The sequence below is a fragment of the Homalodisca vitripennis genome, chromosome X, assembly GCF_021130785.1.
Source record: "Homalodisca vitripennis isolate AUS2020 chromosome X, UT_GWSS_2.1, whole genome shotgun sequence".
In the NCBI taxonomy this organism is placed as follows: Eukaryota; Metazoa; Arthropoda; class Insecta; order Hemiptera; family Cicadellidae; genus Homalodisca; species Homalodisca vitripennis.
This window is the reverse complement of record NC_060215.1, coordinates 53,591,396-53,618,212: the sequence shown is the minus strand read 5'-3', so window position 1 is coordinate 53,618,212 and position 26,817 is coordinate 53,591,396.

The following is a 26,817-nucleotide window of genomic DNA, read 5'->3' as shown; positions in this document are numbered from 1 at the left end:
ATTAGGGACCGCCAACGGAGTTTTGAAACAACTGTACGCAAGGGCACAGTTTACAGTTTGCCAAAAAAGCCTAGTTCGAGTAGAAGACGTGCCTGATCAAGAAACAGGACTTCGTACCGTTGCAACAGCTCAGTCAACAGGAAGCGGCCAAGGATTTGTGAGATGCACTTGCAAAACTAAATGTCAAACCAAACAATGTGCTTGTGTTAAAAACAATCGAAAATGCAACTCGAAGTGCCATAGTTCTCTTTCCTGCTGTAACAAGTAATTTCTTAAATTAATATTTCACTTTTAAATTTTACTCTAGTAAAAATATGAGGATTTTCAGATCCTATGTTTAATACATTTCATGTTTGTTATTTGCAATAAACAATTTTTAACAATGTTGTTCATTTTATACTTTGCCTGCAAAACTTTCGACATTCTATATAATGCCTAGGCATTATTCACAATGCCTAGGCAAAGTTTGTACAATTGTTAAGAAATGAGTTTATTTCATACTTTGCCTGGATTCACTCGGCAATGTATACAATGCCTAGGTATTCCATACAATGCCTGAATTGTACACATTGCCGGTAACATATATATCAAAATAGATTATCCAACATGTGAAAGTAACTATCGTTATCATTTACCTAGAGTATGTAAGATGTAATAAATTTGGTTTTGGCCAAGTGATCCATTTTTTTTTTACTTTGGTGCTCAATACGAGAAATAGTATATCCAAATGTTTGCATGTGTTTTCTTGATGAAGACCTTTTATGGAGTTCTATTATCAGTAGGTTAATGAGTTTTTCCTTACATTCCCAATGTAACAAGGAGGAATAATTAATTACTGAGGACTAAATCAATTGAACACAAACAAATACCCACTACTGGTAAACACTGGTGTACAACCTGTTTTGGAAAGATTGCGTTGAGGGTAGCTTAGGTCATAATAAGGTCGTATGATAAAAATTGTTACGTGTATGTATATACGATTAGGCTACTATTTGAGTATTTTCTGTCACCAAGTTCACACGCAACATACCTTATGGCGTGCTCTAGGAGGGGAAAATACGTAATGTAGTTAGCTTAGAATATATGATTTAATCTCAATATTTGCCTGTAGATTTTAGTCTACAAGTCATTTTGGGAGAACATCCAATTTTGAAAATATTACTTTCATTAGATGAAATTATTAAATAAATTCCATTATTTAAAATAAACGGAGTACTGAAGGACCCGTCGTAAGTTATGAGTAGAGATATACTCACCTACACACAGACCGATCTCCATTAAACTTTTTTACACTAAAATCAAGTCCTTTCTTGGGTCAAGACGAAACTACGTTCAGATTTTATAGTGAATATGACTGTTATAACAAGATTTATAGCACATGTAAACAGATGGTGAGACAGAAAATCTAACTGACTGCTATTTGACTTTTAGAATTCGAAATAAGTAGAGTCTTTCCTTGTACCAGTAGGAACATATGTTGCAAGTTTGAAGTTTCTAGGACCTTAGAACCTTTGTATCAAGAGTTATAACTTCACGCACTAGGAGCAATCTACTTTGGATCAGGAGAAACTTATGTACCAATTTTCAAATATCTTTGAACTGTTGCATCGATGCTTATCACACACATGAACAGACAGTTATAAAGACAAACGGACGAACAAGGAGATGATTTCTAGAAAGCCCTGGTGGGTCCTTAATATAATACACAAATTAAATCAAATTAAAATCATTACAACATTCTAAATATAACTTTAAGTGATTGTTATGCTGCTGTACAGTTATGTCCTACACGTATAAAATATTAGAATATGGTCGCATATTATTATTTATGATACTGAAATTTTCTGGGTTACGGTTTGCATTAGTTTTGCTAATAGTTGAAAATAATGTATTACCTACTCGACCCAGGAGGTGTAACGATTTATAACTGTATATTTAAAGTATAAAGTATATTCCGTAAGAACCTAAAACAGAATAATAATTAACGTTTTCCGTTTAATTTTACAACATATAGTAAACTAAATTACATATGTGAACTTTTGTAGATCTAGAAACCTAGGCAGTGGTAATACGATTTGGAATATGTAAAAAACAAAGTGTTCAGTGTGCTTTTGGTAGTTGAAGTGATCAGACAGGTTATCTAATTGTAGTAAAACTTCTGCATGTTTCAGCTTTCAGTCATACTATTTTCCCTGTGGTAACTTAAATTAGTTGTAACGTAGTCTATGTGTACATTTGTGTTTTAAAAGTAATTTAAATTGCAATAAGAAGATACATTTAACTCTACGTTGGAATTAACACTTAAAATATCCACACAGTTAATTGTAATACAAATGTGTTCAGGCTGGACCTGTCATGTCGACGACAGGTTCAGACATGGAAACTCACAATGTGTGTGAGATTGAAATACAACAAGCTATACATTCAATACTTCCTCCAAATATGGATCATGACTATTCAGGACATAAAACTACCAGTAGTGAAATAGATAATAAAAGAAAAAAACCCCGAAGACGACACTCATAATTATTTACTGACACTCGAAACAAATCACCACTACAAAAAAAAACCCACATTCAAAGACTGTTCAAATCATAAAATTCAGAACCCTTTGAGATGATCATAAAAGACAGACAGAGAAATCAAATAAACCCTTTCTCAATATGAAAAATACTTAAACAACACTATTCAGACCTATATCATATTACTCGAGCTGGCAGAAACCTATCGGTTATTTGTAAAAACTAATCATCTGCCAACGAGTTAGTTAACTCACATCTCCTTGGATTCAACGTATTCGTCCTCCATTCGAGTGCATACCATAGGTGTTGTATATGCGGAACCTGAGTTAAGTGAACTTGATTTACTATCGGAAGCATTATCTGATTACCCTATTATCCGGGCTGAGAGAATTAAGCGTAGAGTTGATGATCAATAGATAAACACTCGCTTTATTAAGGTTACATTTGAATCTGAAAAAGTTGCCTAATTATATCTATTTAAACTATGTACGCATGCAGGTTGACCCCTACATGATAAGGGTCAAACAATGTTATCGATGTTTTGCTAATGGTCACGTGGCAGGTTCACCCTGCAATAAGGAAAGAATTTGTAGGGAATGTGCTGGCCCGTATCATACTGATGCTTGCCAATCTCCCCGTAAATGTGTTCACTGTGTTAACCAACATAGCAGTAATTTCAAATATTGTCCGGAATACATAAGACAAAAAAACATTAAAGACCGTATGAGTCTTATGAAAGAAAGCTATCATGTCGCATCGCAATACTTCCCTACAACATATAAAAAACATAGTAAGTATAGTTAAAAAAAATAACTTACTCTCAATCCACTAAATTGGACGCAGACAATGAGGACATTTATCCAAGCCTGCCGAGCTCACAAGTCTCAACACCTAGCAACCAGGTAAATATAAGTAATAAATACACTCCACTTCACAATGTCACAGAACCAAACTCAATTCACTACTCAACACCCATAGAGAGAAAACCCAGCGGAACTAGCTACCGTAAGCCTAGCATGCTCAATTCAACAAAACAAATAAGAGAAGTAAGTAGACCTATTAATAATAAACCTAAACCTACATCTAAGCCAAATCAGGTAGACAGACTTAGTACTCAGGAAAAATCTCACCTGTCAACAATCCTTAAGGTAAAGCATGAGGAGATTCGAGGTAGGTTGCATTCTGCAAATGTAACGTCACTTAGTGAAGTAGATTACATTATAATTAGGTACATGAATAAAGGTACAACTGTTTAACAAAAAATTAATTGTCCTATTAACAGTATTTAATCAAACCTAGGTAAATCATTAGGCAGCTAACAATCGTTGAATCAAACTAAACCTATTATAAGAAATGTCAATAAATAAATTAAATATAACACAATGGAATGCTACATCTCTAAAACCTAAATGGCCAGAGATCATGCATTTATTTGCTACTAAAGAAGCATTATACAAGAAATATGGCTACAAAAAAATTATTTATTACTAGATAATAACTATGAAATACATCATCTAGACATATCTGATACTTATGGTGGAACCACCTTTATTATCCATAAATCAATTGCCTTTAATACTATTTTAGAATACAATAATAATTTAATCAAACTAAAAGGAATACAGGTAAATAATTTTAGTTGGCCTGTTAACATTTATCATATATACTGTACAGTTAAAAAAGTGGAAAATAGTTCTTGGCAAAATAAATTATTTAGCAAAAACCAAGGCTATACTTTGTTATGTGGTGATTTTAATGCTCACCATATCTTTTGGAATTTTAACAAGGCAGATCAAAGAGGAAATGTAATATTTAAAGAATATAATGATTCTCAATTTATATTATTGAATAACAAGAAATGTACGACCTTACCTTCCCTGTATCACCTAGCACCAAGCTTAGATCTTACCTTTGCCACGCCCAGTCTACACGCTCTACTGGAGGAATGGGAGGTAGGTAATGACACATTAGGCAGTAACCATCTACCAATCTACATGCAATTTAATACTAATTGTATATCAAATAATTATAACACTAATGATAATATTAAACATATAAGTAACAGGCCTACGTGGAACTTCAAGAAAGCAGATTGGTCACTATTTACTGAAACAAATATATCAATAATCTGCCTGATTCATTGGAGGAACAATGGGAAAATATGCACAACATTATTATTCTAGCAGCTTATAAATCAATACCAAGGTATAAGTTAACAAATAACTGTACAAAATTTACACCAAAAAAATGGTGGAATGAAGCATGCTCTCATGCTGTGGCTCTTAGAAGGTTAGCATTTAGTAGATAAAAAAATAATGTGACCACTAAAGGTATCAAAAATTTCAAGTAGAACAAATCAAAACCAGAGAAGTAATTCGAGTAGCAAAAAAACAGAAATGGGAAAAGGTATGTCAGGAAATAAGTGACAAGAACAATTCTACATTTGCATGGAAGATATATAAAAAGCCTAAATCAAACACTAGAGTTAACACATCATCTACTATCTTAAATGATGAAGAATTATGCCAAAAATTCATGTGTCACATAATACAAGACCAAGTTCCTATGGAATGTGAGATTAATATTCCAACAAACATTTCTTGTAACAGTATAGTAGGCTCAACTATAGAAAATAGTTATAGCATTAAAGAGTTAAATATAGTCATAGACAGTAAAAGTAAGGATACCACTTCAGGTTTAGATGGGATATCTTACAGCATGCTACGTCACCTACCAGAGAATGCACGTTTATGTACACTTAATATGTATAATAATATATGGAACGGGAACATAGATATAACAAGTAAGTGGAAAACATTTAGAATAATAGCCTTATTAAAACCAGAAAAATATAAATTGTTGGAAAGCTCATACAGGCCTATAGCATTGATACCATGTATATTACAAATATTCAATACCATAGTCAAAAATAGGCTAGAATGGTTCATAGAAAAATAAAACATGTTACCGAACACCCAATATGGGTTTAGGAAAATAAGAGGCTGTAACGATTATTTAATAAACTTTGTTGCTGAAATTTACACATCATTAACATACAATTGCAACTATTGCAACTTCCTTAGATTTATCCAATGCATATGACATTCCAAGTACCGGAATTAATAGGTAAACTTAAATTTTACAATTTTCCAACTAAATTCATTAAATATATTAACTCATGGTTAATTAATAAACAGTTAACATTATTTGGTTCTAAGTTCAACATAACTAGACACACTAATAGAGGATTACCACAGGGAAGTGTGTTGAGCCCTTTATTATTTACTCTATACATAGCACGCATTAACTCTCTTATTCCAAATAATGTTAAATCTCTGCAGTTTGCTGATGGTATTATGATATATGCATCAGGTAAGCATATCGAGACAACTCAATCCATTATACAGGAGACACTCAACAATGTATGCAACGATTTTACCAAACTCCACCTGGTGTTCAACGCATCGAAAAGTAAGGTAATAATATTTTCAGGAACATTAATATTCGAAGACAAATAACCATTGATGATCAGCAGGTTCCTGTGATAAGCTACATCAAACTATTAGGTGTAGTTGTAGACAGTGAGTTAGATTTCAAAAGCCACATTAACAATATTAGCTTAAAATGTCAAAGAGACATAGGAATAATAAAAACAATAGTTTGTGGGTGAAAGGGCTCTACTACTGAATTAGCACTCAAGATTAATAAAGTTTTTATGGTTAAAAAAACTGGATTATGGTTCCTTTTTAAACGGACATGTCAGTAACAAAGAACTAAAAGAATTAAACTGAATAAAAAACCAATAACTCAGATTATCATTGGGATCTTTTAAAATTACTCCTATTTTAGCTCTACAAACTGAAGCCAAATAATGCCCCTGAGTGGTAGAAGGCAGTTAGTAACTGACAAGCTTATTTATAAAATTATCACAGATAAAGCCCATCCCGCATTTCAAAGCTTGATATTCCTTAAAACTCTCACTGAATGTCATCTATACTGGACAAAAAAATCAATTAATATACATAAAATCATTGAAAAAAATTAACAATCTGGATCCTAATATCTCAATAAAAAAAAACTAATAAAATTTTTTGGGATTTTGATATACCAATACTAATGGCTGAAAATGACATAAAGTTCAGGTACAATTTAGAGAGCCTAAGTTTTCCTAAAAAGCGTGCAATAGTACAGATATATAACAACATTTTTTATACTTATTAAATACTAAATATAGTCACTCATTACACATCTATACAGATGGATATTAATATATCCAGATTTGATACAGGTGCTGCCTACTATATTCCAGAACTGAACATCACTGGTAAGTTTTCATTGAATAAACATTTTTCAACCTATACAACAGAACTTCTGGCTATTTTAAAAGTAACACGAATATTTTACCTCACAAAACAACAAGATAGGCCTATTGTAATTTTTACGGACTCTCAAGCAGCAATACAAGCACTCAGCAAGGTCTACAATAAATGCAGTGGAGACGGAATTCCTGTGAGTATATCCATGAATTTTTATAAAGTTATACAACGGTAACCTTTCAATGGATAATAATAATAATAATAATAATTCTTTATTGCAGTAAAACAATTAACAAAATTGCATTGCAAGCGTCATTTCAACATTTTGATTTTAAAATCTATAAACTAAAACCTATCTTATCACAGGCACAGTTAATTCCACATACTCATGTGTGAACCTAACAATATATTGTATTTTGCATGTTTTGGATATCAGAAAAGGATAAATAGAATAATAATAATAAAATATTAATTTTCATCCCAGCGGCCCATCGTAAACTCATCAACGGAGTAAAATGCCTTTGACAACAAAAAGTGTCTTAATCGAGATTTGAATTTTTTGGGTTCATTAATTCGTTTGAGATCTCCAGGGAGCTTATTGATTAACTTGACACCCATTTGAGATGGCAAGTGTTCGAACATAGCCGTTCTATGCTGTTCTGTCCTGAAATTGTTCCTGCCTCTGGTCTCGTACTGATGGACGTCCCTGCCCTGAACCAGTTCACATTTGAATCGGCAGTACAGGGCAACGTCGAGAATATAGAGGCTGGGTAAGGTTAGAAATCCAAGCTCCCTGAAGGCAATTTTACACGACTCTCTGGGTTTTAATTTCTAAATTATTCGAACAGCTTTCTTTTGTGTTCTAAATACTCTGTCAAATTTGTATTTAGAACAGCTGCCCCATAGTCTCAAACCGAAGATCAAATGTGGATGTACTATGCCAAAGTAGACAGTTTTCAGCACATCAAACGAGCAGAATTTTGCTAGATTGCGTAAGACATAAGTGCCTGAGGCAACCTTTGAGCAAACTCTGTCAATGTGATCGCTCCAGGTCAGTCCCCTGTCCAGGTACATCCCCAGAAACTTGGTGGATTCGGCTTCATCTAAGATAGCTTCATCCGCCATCACAATTGGTCTGTATTTGTCTTCTTTTTGACGGAGACAAAATTTTATTACGTTAGTTTTGGCATAGTTAGTTTTTAGATTTATCTTTGAAAAGTGCTCAATGCATGCGTTTAGTTCAATAAAGGCTTTGATCTCAACATCTTGTTTTGTACTTGATCTGATGCAGAGAGTCGTATCGTCCGCATATTGAATCACCTCTCCATTTTGAATTGATGAATTCAATCTGTTGACGTAAATGAGAAAAAGTATGGGCCCCAAAATTGAACCCTGGGGAACACCGTAATGCATTTTTACTTTGCCTGACAGGGTGTTCGCGATCTGCACACACTGCTCTCTGCCACTGAGGTATGACGAAAGCCATTTATGCGGCTGACCTCGAACACCACATGTCCATAACTGATGCAACAATGTCCCATGATGCACACAGTCAAAGGCCTTTGAAAGGTCGAGAAATATGCTGAGCACTTGTTCTCGCCTCTCCAAGCTATCAACAACACAGTCAATGAGTTTTGTTACAGCATCAATCGTCGATTTGTTTTTCCTGAATCCGCACTGCTCAGGGTTAAGAATTTCAAACTGTTCAAGAAAACCTTCAAGCCTTCTAATGAAAACCTTTTCGAAAATTTTTCTCATGACAGGAAGAATGGAAACAGGACGGTAATTCCTTGCGATGCAAGGATCATCCTTTTTAAAGATCGGAACCACTCTTGCTGTCTTCAAAGCTGAAGGGAAAACGCCTTGGGCGAAGGACAGATTTATCAATTTAGTAAGTGGTGTCAAAATGTGCTTGAAGCAACGCTTGATCAGCCACACGGACATTCCGTTGATGTCGCTGGACTTCTTCGGCTTGAGGTCTCTCAAGACGACTGCCATCTCCACCTCCCCCACAGGAAACAGAACCATGGAAGAGACCGGTCTCACTACTACATTTTCTACAAGGTTGTCACAACTGAAAGATGAGCTTGGTACAGCCACAGTCGAATAAAAATTATTAAATTCGCTAGCTACTAGAAGTGGGTCGTCTGTTAATTTACCGTCGATTTTTAGTTTCGGATTTGATTATTTTGAGTTATTTTTTTGTGATGTAACGCTTTTTGTTACTTCCAACGCACTTTTTGAAAAATTTTCTGCGTTCTCCAATTTTTGTTCAACATCTCGTGCTTTAGAGGCTTTTATTTCCTTGCGATAATTTTGTTTAAATGGTCTATAAACATTTTTGAAGTATTCGTTATTTGATTTTAAATAAATTGAATGGTAAAATTTGAGCCTTTCTCTCAAGTAGAGAATATCCTGAGTAATCCAGGTATTACTATTCCTATGAGATCGCTCCTTTATCATTCTATATGGGCAATTAATATTTAGGTAATAATTAAGGCAGTCATTGAACGCAGTGAATGCTTCCTCTACGTGTTCAACAGCATCCACAAATGACCAAGATTCTCTTTGGAGGAATCTGTCGAAAATTTTAATGTTTTCATTTTTTAAATCTCTTTTAAATTTTACTGAAGAGAATTCGTATTTAGGATTGAACTGTTTGATTTCAGTCTTCTGTGCGAAATGGTCAGAGATGGCCGCGTCGAGAACAGTAACAGAGACGCCCGGAAAGTTTGTGATGACGTTTTCGATGGCCGTACTCGACCTGGCAGTCACTCGAGTTGGTGTGTTCACGGACCAGACTAAGTCAAAAGAACTGAGAACATCGCGAAACCGCTGGGTTTGAGGGTTGGTGTGGTCTAATACATCAATGATGAAATCACCAGTAATTATGAATTTCAATGCCTTGGAACGTAACAAATTTAGAAGGGACTCGAATTGTTCAAAAAATGTTGTGAAGCATCCGTTCGGGGATCTATATACGCCAATTATTACAAGTTTTCCAGAAAAATTTAGACTGATTTGTATACCTTCCGCTTCAAAGCCCAACTCACTAGTGCGGTCAACTCTGAAGGGTTGGAATACCAGTTTCGATTTGACAAAAATTGCCACACCTCCCCCTTTGTATTGCATTCGATTAAATATCGTTGCCAAATTGATAATTGTCAATTCTGAACAGAGCAGCATTTTCAGGTGTGAAACCATGCTCAGAGATAACGAAAATATCAGGTTGCAGTTCATCTGCCATGAGCGATAGCTCCTCAATTTTGTTGGATGCAATCTGTGCATTTTGATGCAACACTGAAAGTGTTTGTAAAGAATTTTGAATTTTGTTGTTTAATTTTGATTTGGAATTTGGATTCCAGGTCACACAAATATTAAATACAATGAGTATATAGATAACCTAGCAAAGGAAGCAGTAAACAACGGAAGTGACATAAAAGATATTTACATTCCATCAGCTGATTTTAAAGCTCATCAACTTAAAGAAGCTACAGCTGCAAATGAACAGATATACCAACGCACCGAGAAAGGTAAATGGTATAAACAAATTCAGACTACAAGCATCCACAACAGATGGTATGAAATGACAAACTTCAATAGATGGGAAATAATTAATATAATTAGATTAAGATTTGGACACGCCAGGGTGAACTCTAGACTAATTAATATTAATCAATATTTTACTCCACGGTGTTTAAGTTGTACTCGGGCTCAGCGAGAGACGCTCGATCACGTTATTCTTCATTGTCCAGCTTACGAAGTTGCGAGAAATAAGCCCTTCAAAGTCATAAAAAACCTAATCACACCTACTCAGACAGTAAATTTAGTAAAATTGTTGAAATTTGAAGACATAGAAATATATAAAGAAATAAATAACTTTTTAGTTAATATTAAGAAACACATATGATAAAATAGAGCATCAACCAGCACATAAAACATATATGTATTCCTGGTGTTGGGCTGTATATCCGTGGTCCATATTTCGGATTAGGAATGCCTAATGGACCCCCGGCGAGAAGACCACTTGATACCCTAAATTTCCAATATTAGAATCCTTGATCGATCCCTCTGAAAACTAACCAACACAAACCGATAAGATTTTACAAAAATATTTTGTATCCCCAATTTTATAATAAAAATTCAATACTAATAAATATATACTAAACAGTATAACTTACATAAATATTATGGCTGAAGGTTAATTAAACTAGTGAACCATGAGGCTGCATAGGATTGTACCTAAGCCTGTTTTAAGATAAAAAATTAAATAAAAACAAAGTGAGCTGAGTTCGTAACGAAATTGCTTTCGGTAGATCAGAGTTGAGTAAAGGTGATTTAAGCTGTAAGGTGGTAACATCCAATTTAACGGTGTATTAAACGCTACGTTCCTGACACTAATATTGTATAATAATGTTATTTTGTAGCGAAATTACTTCGCTCCCTTATAATGTATATAAGCCATAAGGTCCATAAAATATTTGTTATAAAAAAGTATGGCAAGCTTTTATTTTATGCAGGAAAAAACTTTAGTAATAGCGAACTGATTTGCCCATTTTGATATATTGAAATTAATAGGCGATTCAATTTGGAAATAACATGTTGTTTTAAGTAGATGTTATACCGCCTTGGTACACAACACTGAGTGACACATACGAATCTAATATTTTATTAACATTTAATTAAAAATTATTTCTGCGTTCTTGTTGAATATATTTTTAGTTCTTAATAATATCCTTTTTATCTCGAGTACAATGTACTTAAAGTGATTTATCCCATGAAACAATCAGAATCTACGAAAAAGTTAGTTCTTATATTTCGTAAAATACTTCCTTCCTACTTGTTTTTGTATAATTTCTTGCACATAGAATAAATACATTGAATAATATAATAATACAAAACTAGGGAATCAGCTAGGACTAAGAATTTAACCCACATGTTGTAACTAAATACATTGATAAGTTTGTACTAAAGGAAACAGGAACATCTGAGGGCAATCGTCTATTGTCAACATTTCCTTCCTCCACACCCTCTGTACCCTACAATTAACTTTAACAGATTTCAAGTGTGTATAAGAATTTGACTGAAGCCGTGTTTTACGTTGGAGATAATTTTAACTTACTCGTATAGCTGTTGAAAGTGATTTTGATAGGATGAAGTATATAAATTATTTTATGTTTTATTTATTTATCTTATAAAATATTGTAATAAAATTTAATTTAATATTACTATAGAATTAAATGTTAACGATGCCTACATATTCTTAGGCTATTATAAAATAATAGAGATATTTTATTTTTGTAAATACATACATTAATATAGTTTTCGATTGCAACTGTTGCTTAGAACTCGCCTTCTTCCTCTCAGATAGACACAGAGATTAGACAAGATCAAACAGATGCATTGTGTATGGACTATCTTCACACCAAGATAAATGGTGAGGGGATACAATTCTATAGCAACTTTTCACTCTGAATTAATTAATCTGTTTTAGAACGGTATATTACCTGAACAAGATATCCTAAAAAAATATTAATCCTAAAAGTGTAAAAAGTGTTTTTTTTATTTGCATAAAAATAAATTGTTGTAATATTTAAAGAAACATACATGTTGTTAATAAAATTATGGTAAAATGACGTTCTTTTTTGCTGTGCACGTAATATATGATCTATTAGACATAACTATACATAGATTTAATTTAAAGCGACACAGTAATATTCCTCACCTACTTTGTTATAATAAAGATTACAACTGTCCTTCAAATAATTAATATTTATATATGTTTCAATCTTTTGAATGCATTTAGTAAACCATTATGAATTAAGGTAACTGGAAAATATATTTTATTTTACTGATATTTATCAAAAATAAACTTAAGATCAAAATGTAATCCACCACCTCTTAAATAAGTATACCATCACGATAGATAAGGATAAAAAACATGTCTATCTTATAGTGGGGTTTTTTTTAGTAGGTTCGATCGGCAATTCAAGAAACTAACTTGAAGTAACACATATTTTTTTATTTATTTTCAAAATCTAGTTTCTTTGCATAGTTTTAACATTATATTTAATAAGAGGTATATTATTCACGTAACAATTTATTATTCACCTTGTAGAAAGTTTTAATAAACGTTTCTAATAACAAGTTACGTTCCAATGATTCTAATGATAAAATTTGAACAGATACCACCGTGTGACCAGACAGTCGGTAAGCTTCGCAGTATGGTTTTCTCTTTAGTCACGAAATTTGTATTTTTTAATAACATCATATCCCTTACTTTCCTCTGACATAATAACGATTCTACCAACGTGCTTCTCTCCTAATTTAAGTTGTCCATTAAGTAATCACGTTCGGGTGTTGCAGGTCTCAGGAATATAATTTTGACGTTTTTGATGTGAATGCAATAGAGGGCTATAAGAGGGAGTATTGTTATGATTGTAGTGTAGGCTAATATGATGTACAAGATGAGTTCTGTTGCAATGTCACAACACCACTCGAAGAAATCTCCTACGAAATGTGAGGGATCTTCTGTTTCTGTCTGGTTTTTGATTTGGACGAAAGGGAGGTGTTCTGTTATCATCTGTTAGTGTATGAGGGTTTGTAATATGGAAAGGTTGTTCTGTATCTTGGAATTATTTTGGGAATTTTTGAGGTATTTAGGGCAAACATTTAGAGAGGGATGGTTATTAAGTAATTTTTCTGTGTGTTGAAAGGAATTTTGTATATAATAGGGATAGAACGCTCCTCTGAATATTTGTACTGGAGGTTGTACTGGTTTGGTTGTTCTGTGTGGTCGATGAGACATGACTAGTGATGTCACCAGTAACAGGAAGTGTCTAGACTCCATCTGTCTCGTGGGTGGTTGGGTAGAGTGATTTAGGTCGGGTATACTGGGTGTAGGTTGCTGCCTTGCGTCAGAATTCTATAATTCAATATCTAAATGTTTTATATATATATATATATATATATATATATATATATAATATATTTATTTATTTATGGCTAGAATTTATTTCATTTTAAGAAAGGATTGTAATGCACTCTCGATGGTGTGTAGTATCTTCCCAAGCTCTTTGTAATAGTTCTTATAAAGCATCTTTGTCTAGAGTTCTTAAAAATATTTCTAATTATACTAACATACAAGATGATAAGGAGATTATTTATAAAATTACAAGATGATATTATTAATATTAAGATTATTTGTTACGTTATAAGACGGTCGTATACGCCATGTTTCTGATGAATATGTAATATTCCTTCTTTGTTTTAAGTCTATATAGTTCGTTTATGAGCAATATTGTCGTAAACAATATGCTATGTTAGATATATGTTTATTTGTCATAGCTCTGTAATAATTGAGCATGTTATAAATTTTATTTATATGAAATAATGAAGCATTTCATTTGTCTAAGCTTATGTAATATAGAGGTGTGTCTTTCTTTGAGATGTATATCATGAATATTAAGTTCTCGTAGGGTATATTAGGTGACCATTGTTACACACTATCCTATTCATTTAGTACAATGTATCACGAAGTATATTTTATTATTACGAGTACTATGCGATATATGTATATATCTTAGGTAAATATATATATGTATATATATATATGTATATATATATATATATATATATATATATAATAAACATATATGTATATGCGATATTGGAATATGTTTTGCTTGTTGGCGTAAACAAGTACGGGGGGTCCTGACATGTTGTTACAGCCCTGCGGATCCCGGGCCCTAGATTTGCAGAACTCCGCACGCACACATGTCAGTGGCCTCGTTACTCTATCTGAAACACATAAACGTCTGGCAGACAGAGATAAGCTTTGTCTGTCTGTTTGCGTGGGAACCATGCTTATTGTGCTATTCTCTGGCATGGCTTTGAGGTGGGAAATCTTACTCAGTTGGTGTCGTAGACTCGTGTCATGATGATGTCGGTACTCGGTGCGAACACCGGTCCGAAAATCATTTTATCGAGCTTCATTTAAACTCACTTCAGGGGTCGTGTAGATGTCACCCTTCTTCGTTCGTTTTTAGCGCTGGTGTGTTAAATCGGTGTGCGGTGTTCGGGGTGTGTTCCTGTGCGGAGTTTCTTGTATTTTTGGATTATTTGTTTGGATATCTATTACTATTGGTACGTGATAACACATACACTCTTTAAATTCGCGTGAGGTCTTATGTTACTAGTTTAAAAATTCCTTAAATACCTTAGTTGTACATTTTTGTTCTGGTTCGAGTAACTTATCATTTATTTAGTACACACATATATATATATATAAATAGGTCGTCTTAATTTTCTAAAGTTAGGCATTTAACGTTTGCTGACACAACATGGATATTTTCCCCCCAAAGGGAACCCCCTAACCTCTAAATATTAGACATACTTCAGTAAACCTTATAGTTTATAAGTTAATTTAACAATTTAATGAATCATTCAAACCGTAAACAAGTTAACCGATCTCTTAAAATTTAAATGTAGTAACTGGCAGAGCCGTAGCTAGGGGGTGGGCAGGGGGGTTGTTTACCCCGGGTGGCAAAATTTTAGGGGCGGCAAAATTATAGAAGGTTGAGTTGTTGCATTGCAACTACTGTTTACGCATCATTTAGTCAGTCTCCGCGCGAATCGCTTTACTGTTGGGTCAAAAATACAGATACCCGTTGGAATGTTAATCACAAAATAAATAGCAGAACTACCTTTTCGGGAATTAATGTAAATTTAGATTGTTTTTTCTTTATTTATACATATAAAACTAATTAATTGCGGATAATAAATTCCAGTTATGTCAGAAACGTTGTTACCAACCAAATTATAACGTTAAAATTTCATAACTCGAAATCTTGAGATTCCCCATTAAGACCAAATTTTCATACAGGGTAAGTACAAATGTAGTGTTGTGATACGTTATTTTACACATATATTAAAAAGTTTGTTTTTAAATTACTATCTTAAATTTACTCTTAACCGAGCGGATCTAAAGAGTCTAGTTTGTTCACGTTAAATGGAGCTCTTAAATTTATTATCCTTGGCTTGTAATTTTGGAAGGCGCTATTTCAAACGTTTAATTTTTAGCACAGATTTCAAGGTTTTGTTAATTTACCGCGGCCGGGGCTGCTCATTTTGGAGGTACAAACCGCCTGACTACCGCAGCAACACATACCTGGGCAATAAAAAGTAGACAACAAAAATCCCTTTTAAAGTTCACTGATTCTCTATCCTGTCAAAATAAGTTTCAAAAGTTTTCCTCCTCTCTTCACATTCATACAAATTGTTGCTAGTAAATGTAAATGTAAAATATCAAAATTTTGATGTTTGAAGAAACTAAACATTGTACTCATATTTATAATTAGTTAAATAATAATATTAAAAAAATAATAATTTAGATTTAACTCTGTGTTCCTTGAATTTTGTATCTTTAAACCTAAACATATTTTAAATTTGATTTAACTTAAAATCTTTCTTCACAAGTAGCTGAGAACCATATTATTACAGGATGTTAACGCGTGCTTACGCAGTGACAGGATATCTGGATATGTGAGAGGCCAGCTCTGTACCAGACTTAGCAGCCAAACCGGGCAGAGCTAGCACTCCCTTATGTCTAGTCTAGCTTATGACTGTATCTACCGTAATCTACCGCAGTAGACTAGACCTATCGATTTACCCTTGCACCCCAATATCCAGACATTTACGATTAATGGTGTGCTGCTCCTGGACATTTACAGAATTGTCCTTATTTAAGTGTTATGTTTTACTGTACCCATAGTAGATTAAATTGAAAGGTATAAACCAACTAGAAATGAAACCTCCTGGAGACATTTACATTGATATATTGTATACTTTTTATTTTTAAAAAGTGAAATGATGGCTCAGCGTTAGTGAAGCCTCACTCGAGGGCGGGAAATATGTATTTCTCTTTATTCGTCAGTCTAACTGTCCGTACGGTGTCTTGAAAACTAACTGACCCATACCCTTAAAATTTTAAATGAAAATTTATTTTAATTTTAGCAACACTGAGTTAAATTATGGTGTATGTCATGGCAACGAGAAAATAGCAGAACACATAGATGTGCAAAATAACTGTGTACAATAATTTGAGATTTTAATAAGTGGCATTTGTATTCATAGAGTAAAACGAAAATATAATAGACTGTAATGTCAAAAATCGGTAACAGTTTTTTTTTTTTTTTTTTTTTTTTTGTTTTTTTTTTTTTTTTACTTTAACGCTCTCTTGCTTTGTAATACCCTCACTAGCTCATCCAAACTTTTATTATTTGAACACTGCTGTAAAATCTATCGTAAGTATATTAGTAAATAATGCGGATGCATCATGTGGCAAGATGTTTCGAGAGAGATTTTATCTCTAGAATTTAAAATTTTGAATTAAACTTAATTTTTACATAGACAAGAATGGGTTCTATGTTAATGCATGTCCAACCATTGGATTTGGATCAGCGTCATTGAAGCCTTTCCCTCAGTAGGCTGACACAATTTTCTTTTCTCTTAAGGGAGGATGAACTAATTTACTGTATGACTTTATGTGTATCAGCCCATGTGACATATAAAGACATAATGAGCTATATAGATTTAAAATCAGGTATACGGCGTTAGCTATGCATGTTACGGCAACCGTGGGGTGACGTACTCTTACCTAGTAATTGTATAGTTTTTAGCGATATTAACACCAGTTTTAATGCATTGAGAGGTGTAAATTTGTAAGTTTTATATTTTAGTGGTTCTCAAAACAGTGTCATAGCGGGTGGATATCGAGATACCGAAAGAAATTTAAATTTAAAACACACTTTTTTACATTAAAAACTCAACGGGCCTATACTAAATTTGACCACTTTTCGTTTGTTTTCATCTTCCTAATGTTATAAATAAAAAATCGTTAAATGTGTTTATAAGCGCTAATCTCGAAAATGACTGGGCCAATTCGGCTCTTTTTCACAATATTTGTCCGATAAAAGATTTTACGGAGAGAAAATCGAAAAAAATGCTTCTGAAATGCTTTAGAATTTGGAATAATAATTATAATATTTACACATTAATTTTAGAAAATACTAACTACACAGTGCTTGATCACTAGTATTAGGCAGATTGGAAAGGTTACTATCTAACTTTTATTACAGATTTCACCTGTGACCAATGAATACTATTAAAAAGGTTGTTATAAAAGCCACATTAATGAACAAAGCTGTGAATGTTTGCACGTAAAGTACTCGAAACTGATTGGTTCCTTTGATTTAGTATATGATATTTTTACCGTGATTTCAGGGAAAACAGGGAAATGAACTCAAATATGCCTCAACTACTCACTCTTTTATAGACTACAGTCTGAAAATGAACAAAAATTATATCTCGCAAAGCTTATTATAAACGATTATTTAAAAGTTTGAAATGAACATAGTTGAAAAAATTGTATATTATACCCCTTATACAGGAAGAAGTAGCCCAAGCGACAAAAGTAGTCTTTTCTCTACTTTTAAACTCCTCTCCAGGGTTTGTTTTTCGAGCATCCCCCTCCATCTCTTGGACCACGCCTATTCGCAATCTCCGCTGGTGATTGGTGAGTACCAATATTTTGGTATCAGCATGTTTGGTGGGAACTGTTAATATGATGATCACATCCAGTTCTCTAGCAGCTGCATGGGAGCGAAAGTCGTTAGGGAGCTGATTTTTGACTTTTTTAATAATGTCATAGTCCCTACATCATGCAGTCTTTAAATAGTTGTTGAATTCCGAACCTAACAACGACATGTTTATAGCTTACCATTATTAAAATATTTAAATGCTCATTGCTGTTTACTCGAAACGATTCTAACTTTTGAATCGACTGGGACATTGTTACGTTAATGTCGTCATGTTGCTACAAACTGTGATAATTAATAGAATAAGTCCACATTTTTTATCCTTAACTCTCCCTAGTGCACGAGGCCCATTATCTCATAAGTAGTTTTATGAATTTTATAACCATGACGCTCGTATATTTCTTTATTGAGTACCATTACATTCATCATTGTACTCAAATATGTTCAATTATGCATTCATATTTCAAGCTATATGCTTAATATTAACGAAGTCCACTGTATTGAGTGACATTACGGTTCTCAACGAGTTCTCGCGATTGGTTACGAAATCATATAAACAACGCCGGCGTAAGAGTACATGTGGAACACATGGGATCATAATCCTGTTTTTCATGTTTTAATAAATAACTATGTAGTAAAAACTTGCTCTTAATCTCTACATTTGCAAAGTTTTCAGCAAGAGTATCTCGGCATTTCTCCAGAAGTTTCTCCATATGGGTCCCCAACTTGGCAGAATACCAGAGTGATAGCAAACTTCTCAAGTATTTGTTAGGTGCATCGTCCTAAGTGCCCTATATCTGTGTACATCTGGCCTTGAAAATTTTACCATTTTGCATCCTATAAAAATTAATTTATTGAATTAACTGATTTGATTACTGCGTGGCAGTTTTAAAGAACTGCTGTTTAATGACAACCATTTTTGAAAACAGCTGTTTGATTTTGCTATAAAAAGATAACCTAACTTCCTCCCTTACAGTTTGACCGATATTGAAGTTTGAGAAATGGCTTTTAATGTTTAACAAAAAGTAAGGTGTTGAGTGTGGACTATTGCTTTTGGCAACATTACAGGAGCAATTAGACAATTTCAGGTTGCGTACCTAGGAGTTGAACCACCTAGCAATCCAACAATAACTAAGTGGAAACATTTTTTGTTAGAACTGGAAGTGTCGCAAAAAAAGTACTCTAGCAAATCAAAAGAGGAAAGGGAAGTACAAGTATGCGCATCAATGCTCCGCTCTCCAGGTAGACTGAAATCACTTAGGAGGATTGAATTTAAAACTTGTGTTCCAAAGTCTTTAGCACAGAGTATAATTAAGAAAAACAAAATTGATTTTTACAAAAGTCACCCAATCCATAATCTTGAGCTTAATCAAGAGCTTACTATTAATTTATTAAGCGCTGTTATCGTTTTGTCGCTGTGGATGGATTACAGTTCGAATAATTGTGGACTGTAATTGTAGGTTATTTAATAGGCTACTTTTTTATTTTCTGATTGAAATGCTTTATTTTTCTGGAATATGACAAGAAATAATTTTACATAATCAAAGATATAGTGTTTTTGTTTGTTGTTTGTATTTTTAATAATTTTATTCTCATTTAAATTAAGCATTGCTGGAGGAAATCTCTCATAACAAAATTTAAACGGAGTATGATCCTAAATGCCTCACACGTGCTAACGTATCGCCCTACCTCGTACTTCGTCACCTAGTGAAATTACTATCTAATGTGGCCACCTAGGCCTATTATTCTGTGAATAGCCACCATTTCCGGTTTGAGTATCCTTGAGTTGTGAGTGGCCTGGAATATTATTTGTGCACGTTCTGTAGGGTCCTACCTAGCAAACACGTTGACAACACGTTGACAACTATTTCATTTTAAACTGGTTTTATAAAACTAAATACAGCTGATGAAACTAAGACAGGCTAGATTTTTACCTTCATGATGATTGAAAAGGATTCGGAAACGTTTATAAACCAGTGAGTAGTCGTCGCTGAGTGTACAGAAAGTCATACTAACAAGGATAGACCAGTGCCTAACAGAATATCCATGTTTGAGGAGTTTCGGAGCACCGCGTCTTATCGGGCAGTGAAAAACATCACCGCTCAACAGCGTGATAGTGGAACTGGCTGTGGAACGCAACTTGTGACCCAGAGACCGCCGGGTTAAATCTCTTTGGAACATTAATATTTTTGTAACTGGACTATTAAGTTTAATTAATTGCAAAGTACCTGTCTTCATTTTTGTTAATTTTCTTAAACTATTATTGTTTGGGTTTATACTGACGTTTTAACTATTTTAACCATCTAACCGTCCTAATTTTTAATATTTATAAATTTTTTTGACGTACCAGAGTTTTGTTTTTGATTTTTTTTCTTTTTTCTCTTTGGTTTTCTTGTGCTAATTAAAACTGTGTTTGACCTGGATGAGAGAATGTTTTCTCTTGAAGGTTCCAAAATCGGATAAACGCATATCGTGTACAACAACTAAAATTACAAAGAAAGTTATTCTCTAAAAACCATTAAAACGATCTAGAGATGTCTTGGTATGACCTGCAATGCTACTCTAAAGACGGATGATAGTGAGCAGTCCTTACTAGCGATTAACGCCAAACATACTGGTCACCATCCTGTTACCATAAGTAGCCTCTACTTTGCACAGTACAACATCTCGCCGTCCCCGTCACCGTCCCACTGCCAGTGGGCTGAATCTTGAAACGTTCCTTACACAGCTATCTCCATGCTTTAACGCTCTACGAGAGTCACCGCCACCGCCACCCCCGCCGGTCAGCATCCCTTAGACCCAGACCACAACTCTGCAGATCGATAGTTACGCAGACGTTGTAAAGTCAACTTCTACTGTCCCTATCTCAGAAATACAAGCAAGGTTTTAAACATCTAAGAATTAGTATGTATTTTAGGGACCCCACATTATTACAGCGGACAAAATTGACAAATATGACCCGAAAAAAACAGACCAACGGAAACGAGACTACTTTACTAAAATGCTCAATTCGAAACTAACTAACTAATTTGAAGAAATGCAACTCATGTCACAGGATTAAAAAACTGATCTCCTAGATATAATTAAAAATGGGTTCAACAAGGAAAACATCGCACAGTGCAAAATTCAAAATTACAATTTGGCTGCCGCGTACTGTCAACCCAACTCTATAGTCGGAGGTGTGACCATTTTTCTGATTTAACAAAATTTAATGTTTTGCCATTTTCCGATCTAAAATTCTATTGAAAAAGATATTGTAGCAGTCTGAATTAATGTTTAAACAAACAAAAAACTAATTTGTAGTGATTAGAATTTACAAGACACCAAGTAGAAATAAAGGCAATTTCTTAAAAAAATTCGAAAAATTACTGACAAACTTGATTAACCAACGTCAGAAATATATTGTGATGGGGGAATTTAACATTAACTCGCTGGACAAAATCAAAACTGGGAACTGGGAGTTTTAATAAACTCACAGTTCGGTTGGCAATTTGCAGAGGACTTTCAGCCTAGAGTTGCTTATCAAAACTCCGACGAGTGCCACAGTTGCAACTCAATTGACTATCGACCACATCATCACTCTCACCCAGGTGTAGGAAAAGTAATCCGAGCTGCAAAAGCTTATCAATAACATATAGCTTTCAAAAACATTTCAATAACTACGTGGAGCATCGTTAAACATAAAACAAAGGTTCACAACCAATTACAAATTAAAATTGGGGATAAGCTTGTGGAGGATAGAACTGAGATCGCTAACCGGTTTCACTAGTTTTTCGCAACCGTTTCTGGTGGGCAGGGCTCTCGACCATCCTCCTCAAGTAGGCTACGCCGCTTGAGAGACAGAGCCCGCATTGTCAGCAATGGTGATGGCGCTTGTTGTTGAGGATAAGCTTAAATGAATTATTCAGCAGCTCCCTGCCAAAAAAAACCAATGATTTAAATCTTATGCCAACATGGCTCATAAAAGGTTCCTTTAAGAATTTATTGACTCAATTAACTTGGATCTATCCTGAAAGTTGCAAAAGTTATTCCAATTTTCAAGAAATACGACCAATTGTCCATAAAAATTACCGGCCTGTCTCAATCTTGCCCGTACAGAACTAACACAGAACTGTTGTTTTTTGAACACTTTCCCGCGCAGGTAGGTAATAATTTTCTCATCAGACTGTCCAACTCAATAAAAACTTTCCACAACTGAAGGCGTTATAAGATCGCGTTAAACGCATTTTGGTGTCTCATGGATTTTATAATACTGACGAGTTTTTGAAATTCGGCCTAATTGGAGTGATCGATTCCACTGTCTATAACTTGGGTTACTTTGGCAACAAATAAAAGAAGTATGTAACACAAATAAAACTGTATGCCTGAATGAGAATGCTGTTGTTTGGATGTGTACACGTTTAGACGTTTTTATGCAATTGTAAAATATTGTCTTCGCAGTAACAATGATTCGATTTGGTTTATGTACACTACAGGGCTAGTTCCTATAGACGGGCCCACACTGATTGGGAATTAAAGTAGTATTGTAAATGTCATAGAAGTATTTTTCATGTTAGTATCGGTTTATCAACGAATATTACTATGTAATTGGGCTCAGATATTATTTTATATTCTAGCCATTTGAAAGTAGCGATATTCTAGTTTTCTCCATTGCTTAGAGTTCGTGTGATATTTTGAAGGGGCAAAAACGCAAAATGTATCAAGCAATAATATTATGCGCTTAAATATGAAAACGCTTACTACTATATCATATGTGGGTGCTACTGTACATTGTTACAAGAATTCTATGATTTCTGGCTATCCCGGACTGTAGGTAAAAGTTATCAAAAGATCTGGTTATCGAAAATGAAGTAGGTAAATCTAGAGAATTTAATTTTTCCATACATATAGCGGAGTCCTGCGGTAAAATTTCGTGACAACACAGCCATTGTGCCAAGCTCTGGTAACTCATTGTCATTTACTTCATAGAGTATTTCAGGTGTACCATAGTTATAATCTTTATGCTGAATCGCGGTAGGAAGTAGGCTCCTTGTTAACTAGACGCGGTGTGTGGACATTGTTTGTTGGTTAGACCGGTAAATCAGCTGATCGAGATGTTTACGGTGATACGTTCCCGAGCCGGTTGGCTTGAGAGAGGGGAGCAGGATTGGAGTGTCGATCACAGCGTACAGACGTCGAGTTTAGAAGCAGTAGTTCTTCCTCTAATCCTATAGTTTGGGATATAGAGTAATTTTTACCGGATGTAATTTAAATTAAGTTTTTAAATTTTCTTTAAGTGCGTAATAGTTTTCTTTCAGCCTCCATAGTCTTCAAAGTAGTAAGTCCCGTACCAGCGTTTAGTTAATATCTTTTATTTTATACTGTTGTGTTTAAATTTCTAAAGTTTGCCACATTCCAGAGTCTGAGAATTAATTCAATTTTTGGAAGCATTGTAAATTAGATTTTGATCGTAAAGTTAATATCAAGTTTTGTGTTATTTTGATTTTGAATATTTTGAGAAAAGAACTTTTTATTTTATTTTGTTAATTTAAAACATTTTGGAGAAGTATACATTTTTAGTTTCATTTTGATTTAGATCAGACTCTTAGTTATATTTGACCGATTGTGAGAAGTTTTTTAAAGAAAATCAAATCTAAAGATTGTAAACTTTGTTAAATTTTTGGGTGTGAACTGTAAATCGGAATAAATTAAGTATTTCCGAAAAGTTGTTCTGATTTATAGAATATTAGCTCCAAAGTCAATTAATATATGTACTATAATAACGGTACACAGGTACAAGTATTATTCACTTATATTTATGATTGTGGTGAATCTAACTCAGTTATCCAGTTTGATTTTTACCTACATGTCAACCAAAAAATGATAACATAGGTTACGGAACAGCAGTTGTCATAATTCTTCACCATCTTGAACTATTATCTTAATTATAATTGTCAACTGCAGATTCTTTTGATAGCATTGACGAATATTGATATGTTTTCTCATCTTATCTACGGCAAAACATCAGATGATACTACTGAGTGTCATACGATCGGTGTGTATCACAGAATTGTACCACTTTATTGCCTCTGGTATGGATAACGATATCCATGCCTTCAAAATCCAAAGCAACCACGAGAATTGTCACTTCTCTACATGTGCTATTTCCACGAACCTTTACTACTTGATGAGAGATGTGAATGCCGTTAGTAAATATAATTTTCAAATAAAAAGAGATGAATTGAACATTATTTTACGTCATTTGAAAAATTTATTTTCAGAAATAAAAAAGGACATATAAGCAAATATAAAAGAAATAAAAGTTTCACTACATTACCCAACAGTGTAATTTGTAATAGAATAGATTTTATAATAAACCCAAAGGAAAATGACTAAAAGAGTGTCGTAAATATAGAAATAGGAAAAGAAATAGAGTGAAATAACATATCGTATAACAGTTAAAAAATGTAAGATTTCTGAAGTAGACTATCACTTATAAAGACTATAACAGCTCAATCAGCGATCAGAGTTGAAAGTACATGCCGGGAACAGAAGAACGAATAAATAAGAACTTAAATCAAGCAATAGCTTTAAAAAATAAAACAAAATCCAGAAAATGAATAGTAAATAATTGCAGGTATCAACAGTGTTGCCTGAGAAAGGTAATGGGATGGGATTTCAATAAAGAATGATCAAACAGTTGCATAAGACTAGAGTCTGTAGAAAGGGGGCAGCTGATAACAGCCGTAAACCGGACCCTGGGCACAACTTATCAGTGATTACAGACAAGTACTTCAATCTCTATATTATGTTTCACATGTATCCGTTTCCAATTAAATCATATTTACTGGTTCCAAACACCAAAAGCACATTTCACAAATATAACATTAATAGTTTGGTTTTAAAATTTTTCTCATAAGGCCCTAAGATCATTTTGCAATTCAAGGCTAAACCAAAAGCTTTAAAATATATTTACCCTAATATTTGAATAATAATAATATGAAGCCTAATATTTACCAAGATTTCGCGACGAGTTCATAAATAAGTATTATAAATGACTTTCAAAGGCTCTCACCCCATGTTTTTAAAAACATGGAAAACCCCGTATCATAGGACGCTCGCGGGGTCACTATGGTAGTTTTAACGTTTTAACAACTTCTATTATTAAACTTGTCGAAAAAGAATCGCGTTTTTTTCGGATGTCCGTGGTCAGAATGTGAAATTGTCAAAACCATTTCTTAGCAAACAACTAATATGCGCCTAATGTGTACAAATTTCCATTTAAACTCTTTCTGATGTTTCGGTGATTTCGTATTGATGTAAGTTGCTAATATAGTACTACGCCGTCTCGCGACTTTCCTCAATTCAATACGAAATCACTTAAAAAACGAAAAGTATCGTCTTGTGGGACTCATGTGGAACCCTCATGGAAATTATAATGTCTGAAAAGTTCTAACTGTGGTAAAGATTGTCGTTCAAGTTTCGTGATTTTTGTGGATTTCTATAGTAAATCAGGAACAATTTTAAAGTAGTAACTAGTGCTTAAGAGGTAAATGAACATTATGTACAAGTTTACAATCCGTTCTGTAGGTACGGACATTTCGTGATGGGTCTGTCAGTAGACTTCGCTCTTATATAAATAAATTATGAGAGTGTCTTAGTATCTATTTGGAACATATACCTGAGAGTATTCATGAACCCAAACACTTTGAAAATTTTCATTCCTTATTAATAACTTTCCTAGACAACAATTGTTTACATGTTAAGTCTTTAGTGAATACACTCACTTTGTAATATTGCACTTTGAATGAAGCAGGCTTAAACCACTTTTTTGTTGTATTATTAACATTTCGTATGAGTATCTGTAATCTTTCATATTCATTCCTTATTAGTCTACCGATGAGGATGGAACTCCGATAAGCTTCCTGTGTGTAGACGTCGGCCCGCCTGCCCGTGCTCAATCGTGCCCAGTTATGTTTTTCAGTGCATATCATAGCACGAAGAATGTGTTTTCTTTATTCTGTTTTAACCCTTGCTAACATACGTAATTTGGTGATTGGAAAGTGCTAATCTGCTGAAACAGGTTTTTAGTTTAGAAATGTGTGCTTACGTATTTCGTTTAGGCAAAATTACCCTACGTGTAATCGAGACGCGATTGCGAAAAATTCAGCAAAATGTTCAGACTGCAATATGTACTATCATATGACGTGTTGCCGTATCCGGACACTTGATAAACTGTCATCAATGTCGCAACAGGCTCTTGCCGCTTGGAAGTGTGACGAGACCGCGAATGGCCACGTCAAGTGTTAAATGTTACTCAGATGAACCTACAGTTCTAGAACTCTTATGAGTTATCCAATGAGATCTTGCCGATTTGAAAAGCGAGAATAAATCGGGTTTGAT